We start from the raw sequence: 8483 nt of genomic DNA, 5'->3' as shown, positions 1-8483 counted from the left end.
GCTTCAACTTCTTTCCGTTGATAAATGAAAAAAAGAGCAAATCATGTATCCTCATGCCTTCCTAATAATTTTGTCACAGTAAGCAATGGTGTCCAAGATTTTTAATATTTTTTTTTTCAGAAGCTTTTTATAGTAGGTAATGAAATTATGCAGGAAAATTTTTGTTGATAGTCACATGAACTGCTCATATTTTTGTAGCATGCCTTAGTTTTTTTGACAATATTTAACAGAAGAATGGAAATTGTTAACTTTCAAATGTTTGGAGGATGTTTTCTGCCAATTTTTTTTTTTAAGAATATAATTTAAGTTTGGAGTATAGTTTAAGGATGTTTAGAAAGAAGAAAAAGCCCCCACAACATAAGACATGTGATTAATACTTCAAAATATTTCTTTTGTTCCTATACTAAGATACAACAATTATATGGAGCTTTCAAAGAAAATTAAAAAAAATTGGAAATAAGTCATGAACTTATACTAAAATATCGTGTCACCAAAAATAGCGACAGGGGCGGACCTAAGTGGAGCCTAGGGGTTCACCGAACCCCCTCGTCAAAAAATTACACTATATATATAACATCAAATTCTAATTTTATGTGTGTATATATTAAAATGAACCCCTTGAAAACAAGGAGAGACTTGGCTCAATGGATAAGTGGTTCATGAAGTGCCCCTTTGACATGGGTACAAATCCCACTAGCAACACTTTTTCCCTTTTTTTTTTTAATGCTTTGGAAAATGGAACTTTTGGGTTTAGCCTTCTTCTTTCTTTTCATTATTTTTTCCTTTTATTCCATTTCTTCTTTTTAATTTGTTTTTGTTTAAATTTATTAGACACATTCTAAAAAATTTTATATTTTTTTTTATATATCTATTATTCATTTTGTTTCAACGTAATTCTTTTTTCATATACGTTTGAATAACTTTTTTTTTAAAATGATGAATTATATTTAACTTGAAATTGAGATAGAAATATAATTTATTTTTAAAAAAATGTAAATTAGATGTAATTGAATGAAGAAACTTAAATATCGTCAACATGGTTTTAAAAATATTAATTTAATAGAATTCATGAAATTTCTTTTATATTTTTAATTCTATTTTAGAGAGATGGAAACTAAACTTATTTGATTTATTCGTTATTTGTTTTTTTTTTACAAATTATGACTAACCTCATAAATTGAACTATATGAACTAAAAAAAATTGACGATGCTATTTATTTATCTTCTGAATATGCATTATAATATTAGTAACTCTATTCTTACACACTTTTAGAGAATCTTGACGATTTTCATAGTAATATTTGATTGATTGGATACTAATTTAAAAATTTTAAAAAGTGAAATATAAAGTAAAATATTACAAAATAAAAGTATAAAAAGCACAAGAAATTTTAAGAATGCTCGATAGAGCATGATAAAAGTAAAAAGAAATGTTTAATACGCTATAATAAAGTGAGTTAAATTTAGCATGATAAGGTAAATATATTTCTTCCCCGTCTCGCTCCCTTTTTCATCATTTAATTTTCACGTGTTTTAGAAATTAACTTATGTATACAATCGATCCACTGAAATTCTTGTCAGTTCATCTTTGTCCTCGGTATCTTTGATTAGTTTAGTCTTTACCTTTATGAACCAATGAAACATCTATGATTCTTGTACAAAGAGTATGTCGAGGGGCTACAACGCTCACCGCGCACATACATTACCACCTTAACTTCTTCATTATACTTCGAACCCCTAAGCAAAAATCCTAAGTCCGCCACTGAATAGCGATAATAAAAATACTATTAATAAGAGATGATGGAAATAAAAATAGCTTGATTTCTTAGACTTTATATTAGATTATCATTGATATACCAAATCTTATAAATCTATTATGTGTGAGACTCTCATTGATACACCAAAGTGTAAACATATATACCATCTTTAATTATTTTTCAATGGTAGGTTTAATCAAAAACAAAAATTTATAAAAAAATAATTGGTGCATGTAATTCAAGAAATTTCACTAGTGATGTATGCTTTTCAGAGATTAGGTCGATATGGATTTTTGTTTTATATGTGTCATTTTGTATCTTGCATGATATCATATATTTAAAAAATCATACCCAAATCCACTAAATTTTTTAGAAGTCAAAAATATTAAGTAATTTTTTTTCTTTCAAAATTATTTATTTTAGAAAATTGAGGTGATTGACCAAGCATTTAGAAAGAAGTAAGTGTTTTTGAATTGTCGTCGAAGTTGCTTTTCAAAAGCTAAAAACAATAATTTTCTTACTTTTTGAATCTTGAGCAACATAAGTCACTTATATTATTAATGAAAGTTTTTTTTTAAGTCAATTTAGTCGTATAAACTTTTATTTTCCTAAATCAAAAAATAATTCTAATAAAAACATTTCTCAAAATAAGTTTAATCAAACATGTCATAAATTTATATTAGATAAAGTCATTCAACTCACAATATATGGCTACAATAAAACTCTTGCGTAGGAATTAGAATGCCCCTATGGAAGGTGAAAATAATCCTTTATTATTTGTTGAACAATTATCATGTTGTTGAAATAACTAATTATCTATTAAATTGATCATTACTTTAAATTCAAATTTAAAATATAGAAATTAAAATTTGAAAGATAGGTTTTAAGAATTTCTTTAAGTTTTTTTTTATTTTTTATTATTATTAAATACGAATTCAACTTACAATTATTTTTTTTTCAACTTCAACTATTACTTCTTTTCTTTTTTGTAATCTCAACAAAATATCTCTAAACTTTGTCATCGTTTTCTAACCATTTGTTTTTCAAAACTTGATTGCACATGACTTATACTTATCTAAAATTAACAAATATTACGTTCATGTAAAATAATGATTAGATATAAAATATTAGAATTTATTAGAAAAATCTTATGTTTTATAAGTTATGGAAAAATTGTTTTCCTAATGAAATAATCTTTGAAGCTAACGATGGTAATGGTCAAAGGTGGTAAAGCTGATCAGTGGACAACAATGATAATTGTGAGGTGGTGATTGAATAATACCAGCTAGTGATAATGTTTATATACTAATAACAGATGACGGATGATTGATCGATGATATAAATAATACACAAGTTAATGATGAACAATTATTTTCTCATAAATCTTTTAAGTCAATAATGTCTTAATATTGATGGCAGATGATTAATCGATGATTTTAGTTAATGAAAGTAATTAATAGAGATGATCAATAGAATAATATACATGTTAATGATGAACGATTTTTTTCTCATGAATCTTTTAAGTCAACAATGTCTTAATACTTTTAGAGTTTGATAATTAATCCAAATATATTGATTTAAAAATGAAATGAAATTATAATTACCATAGGGATTAGGAAGTACTTGAAAAAATTATTGGTCATATATAGGAGTTAGGACCTACATTTTTTTTTTTGGAATTTGGAAATGGGGATGCACATTACTATATTCTACTTTTTCCCAACCTAACTTATTTTATGCTGGCTAATGTCTACATCATCTTCCCTTTGCTCAACTTTGTTCTTAACTTTACTTATGAAATATCTTTGCTTTCTTTATACTTCTTTTACAAAGTATTTTAGAAGAAATTGATAAAAAAAAAATAGTCCCTTATGTTTAGAAAAAGTCTAAAGTAGTCCTTTAATTATATCCCTAATTAATAAAATTAATTGTAAAATTTAATGAGAATAGTGAAAAAAAATTATTTGAAGAATTTACAGTTAGTTTTAGACTATCTTTTATGTTGGTGTAATTTCTTATGTTTTATTTTTGGAAATTTAATGAAATTTCCGATGTTCTTGGTAAAATATTATTTTCACAGATTTCGCTAAATTTAACAAGTTGAAGGAGATCAATAATATTTTGATAAATTTAAAGAATTAAAACTTTTTAAAGAGTAAGATGTTTATTTTGGATCTACTCGTAAAACAATGGAACTATTATTTTATTTTAATTTTTCAAACATTTTATTCCTACCTTATCAAGTTACATTTTTCTATTTTCGTTTGAGATTTTACATACTATTTGACGTCATGTTATTCACTATAGTATTATTTTCTGAAATCTACTACTTAAAAAAAATATATGGGAAAATTGTATATAATAACAAATATTAATTTAAATTAAATTCTATAAACATAGTTTGATTTAATTGTACTCCATGGCAAACTGTTGTTATTTCGCCTCTCTCCTGGTGAATCTCGTTCGCCACTTTAGTTCTCTCCCTCGCCTCTCTCGCTTTTATACAAACGCAAATATATAAAATGTGTTTTTGTTTGTATAAAGCGAGAGAAAATTGTATATATACATATATTTTCGTTCCTCTCTCTCCCCTCTCCCAGATCTCGCTAGCCAGTCTCTCCCTCGCCTCTCTATCTTATACAAACAGAAACGCAATTTTGTTTGTATAAAGCGAGAGAAAATTGTATATACACATGCAAATACATATATCTTCGTCCTATACACTTATAATTATACAACACAGATATTCCCTTGCCCAGTTCTCTTTTACCTTTCTCTCTTTCTCGCCTTTATACAAACACAAATTATACAATTGATCTTTTGTATATGTATACCGAAACAGAAACAGATTATATACAACTGCTTTCTTTGGTATATGTATAGCGAAATATACATATTTATGTTTGCTATGAAGCACAATTATGCAAACTATAGTTATATCATACAAATATGATTTTTGTATTTGCTATATGTGAAAGTTGCTCAAAAAAAATCAACTATAGTTTATAACTATTTGAATATTAACCTTTTAACATGATATTTTCTGTGCAGGTATTATTTTAATAATTTCTTTCAATATTACAAATATTATAAATATGTCATAAAACTTTAATTTCATGTTTATTCAAACTCGTCATATAAATTTCCTTAACATGATATTTCAGGATATACATATGCAAGTGTACATGGTCAAGTTATATAGTGACTAAAAAGATAAATATTACATCCACACAAAGACATATGATTAACTATTTATTAAATAAAATAATGCTAATTGCTAATAATTTATTAAAGCAATCAAATCTCAAAGTTATCATGTTGAATTAACTAAACTAAAAAAGAAAATAGCTAATGAATAATTATTCCTTCGAATAGATTTTTATGCGATAAATGAGTTGAAATCGATATGGAGCTATGAATCTAGCAATCATGTTGAATAATCATTTAAACTGACTCTAATTTTCTACCTAATTATTGATTAACTGAAATTATTGTGACTATGCTCTCTCAAGTTGCATAGCCTTTCAATCCGTGCATCAGGATTATTGTGACACAAACAATTATAAATTTATGTTGCATTAATTAAGCAACCAAGGTGACACTGTATATTATTTCTATCCTAGTTATAAATCCATCCCCTCCAATAGGGCAAAGATCATGCTCTATTTGATCTTTTTTGCATTCTCTTAACCCCCCTCTCGAGTCATATATGATGATAACTATCTTACCAAGTCAAGTCAAGTCAAATTCATACAATAATATAATAATCATCTAATTATCATAATTGTAGAATCATGAGAAGTTTAGTTTCACATACATATGAAAGAATTAAATATAATGAATTATCCAAAAAAAAAGCACGTAAAATAAAATAAAATACTGAAATCAAAATTTGCTTTGCTAGCTTATGCATGACACCTGATTATTTTGATTCTAACACTTTGTGTTTCCCTCGACTCAGTCCTCGAAGGTGTTTGCTCATCATTCGACTCTTCGTAATCGGACACATATACCACATGTTTTCATATCATTAGTCCACCTGGACAAGATCGATTTTAACCATACACCAATGATCGATAACATTAAAGTGCAATTGTTGTCCTATATTCTAACTTTATATTTGTTTGATAATAGTTGTTGTAGCATGTTCACTTTAGCAGTATTCGATTGTTAACATCATATCATATCATAATTTGGAGGTAAAAGCAACATTACAAAGAAATAAATTAGGACCTTCACAGTTTTGACTTTTGTAAAAAAAACAATTAACTTATAATCATTCCTTAATTAGCATTGTTAGATAGTGATAATTAATTAATATTTACTATTATTTAATAGCAATTTAACTTGTACGGTGGTGTTAATTAATTATCATTACTTAATCCTTAATCTTCTTGAGATTGCCTTGTGTGTTCAACTATGTTTAGAAGTTGAGTATTTGTGATAATGGCTATGTGCTTACACTCCATACATGCATTGTTAAAACATATCACATGCATAAACATGCTTATACTAGATTGAAAAATAATAATAAGAGTCTGAATGTCATATTTCATTTGATTCTTTCATATTCACATTAATCGGACCTTATCATCTCTCAAATCTCAAGCTTTAATCCCTTTATATATATATGAAAGGTTGAATTTTCACTTTGTTATCTGTAATATATAGTTTAGTCGAATATATTTTTTCCGAAAAAATATTCTTTTTTGCATTTAATATAGGGAAAAAGGACAAATATACCCCCAAACTATTGTAAATGGTATACATATACCCTCCGTCATACTTTTGGTACATTGGTGCCCCTGCCGTCCAAAAACTAGAGCATATATGCCCTTCACTGTAACGGAAGGCTATATAGGGACACATGGCACAATCTTGTCCGTCGATCTGATATTTAATAAATGTCGAGTCGTTGGATAGGATTGTGACATGTGTATGTCCGTTATTATAAAGGGTATATATGCTCTAGTTTTTGGACGACAGGGGCACCAATGTCCCAAAAGTATAACGGAGGGTATCTACATACTATTTACGATAGTTCGAGGGTATATTTGTCGTTTTTCCCTTTAATATATATTGACTTTCTACTTTGTTGTTTCAGAACTCAATATTTACAATAAAAATAGTATGCTATAGATCTATTTAGTAGTCCCCCTCAATTTGAAAACGCGTACTTGGAAAATTTTGCATCAAAAAACAATTTTTCAACTTGTTTATATTGCCTTAATAGTTAAGGAATAGTCCAACTAACTAAACAACTCATCTATGACTTTCAAGAGTTTAGATTTTGCTTCTCTTTTAGCTAATTATGTCAGAATACAAAATTTTACATTATTGTATCCACTTAGATTTTGAACTATACATAATATGTTGCTTGTTACAAGTTAAATTTTATCTTATGAAATTATTATAAGTACTAAACTACTTTTTGAAATTATGAAAGATACAATGTATTTATTTTCTTTTTAACTTAATCTATCAAAACCTTTTAACAAGATTAACTTTTTATACTTAGTGCCCGTTTGGATTGACTTATTTTAGGTGCTTTTAAGCCAAAATAACTTTTAAGCAGTTTTGAAGTGTTTGGGTAAAGTTAAAAAAATGCTTATAAGCACTTATTTTAAAGCCAAAATAACAAAAATAAGCCAAAAGTCATAAGTTAGAAATCCTAACTTATGGCTTTTGGCTTATAAGTCATAAGCCAAAAGTCAATCCAAACAGGCCCTTAGACAATGCAATTTTTCTTTTTACTTTTTTTTTTCTATTCGGTGTCCGGTATTTATGTTTGAGTCTAATTATTCAGAATACGTCGAGTAAGACCCCATTCGAGGGCTAGCGCTCTTTACCAATGATTTTTTCATACCTCTGAGACCTTTGATTAAGGTAGGAGCAGTCGCATCCACTGCACCATAGACTTTGGTGATAATTATGAAATTTATTATCTAATAGAAAATGCATAATACATAAACATGACCTTTAACTTGGCTTTAATTGGTAACTATGCCCTCCAACTTTGAGTGTGCACAAATAAACATTTAAATTTGTATAAAATTGAACAAGTAGACACACAACACGCATGTCCTATTTGGCATAATACACATAGGACACAACATTGCCATGTAGGACAATGTGTCTATGTGTTCAATTTTGTACAAGTTTAATTGCTTATTTGTGCACACCCAAAGTAAAATGTCATAGTTGTCAAATGAAGTCAAGTTAACGGTCATGTTTATGTAATATGACAATAGAAAAATAATACATAAATATTTAAGGCATAATACATAAATATGACATTTAACTTGGCTTCAAATCACATTTATGCCCTTCAACTTTTGACGTGCACAAGTAGACACTTAAACTTGTATAAAGTTGAACAAATAGACACATGTCCTACATGGCACCCTACATGCCATCTTTTGTCCCATGTGTATTGTGCCACATAGGACTCATGTGTCTATTTGTTCAAATTTATACAATTTTAAGTACCTACTTGTGCATAACCAAAGTTGAAGGGCATAAATATGAAATGATGTCAAGTTAAATGACACATTTATTTATTATGCCAATATATTTAATTTGACCTTAACTGACATTTATGTCCTTCAATTTTGAATATGCACAAATAAACACTTCAACTTCTATAAATTTGAATAAGTAAACAGACAAGTCGATCCTATGTGTGTCTACCATCTATTTGTTCAAATTTATACAAATTTAAATATC

At 27.4% G+C, this 8483-nt stretch overlaps 1 protein-coding gene across 1 annotated transcript in view; it reads right to left on the bottom strand.

The window, feature by feature from the left end:
* LOC125830524 (uncharacterized) overlaps nt 1-8483 on the bottom strand; it is a 338210-nt gene that overhangs the window by 226867 nt on the left and 102860 nt on the right. The gene's annotated exons all lie outside the window — the stretch shown is intronic.

This window comes from Solanum verrucosum, unplaced genomic scaffold, assembly GCF_900185275.1.
Source record: "Solanum verrucosum unplaced genomic scaffold, falcon-dt-bn FXZP01000075.1, whole genome shotgun sequence".
NCBI lineage: Eukaryota > Viridiplantae > Streptophyta > Magnoliopsida > Solanales > Solanaceae > Solanum > Solanum verrucosum.
This window is presented reverse-complemented; position numbering and strand designations above follow the sequence as displayed.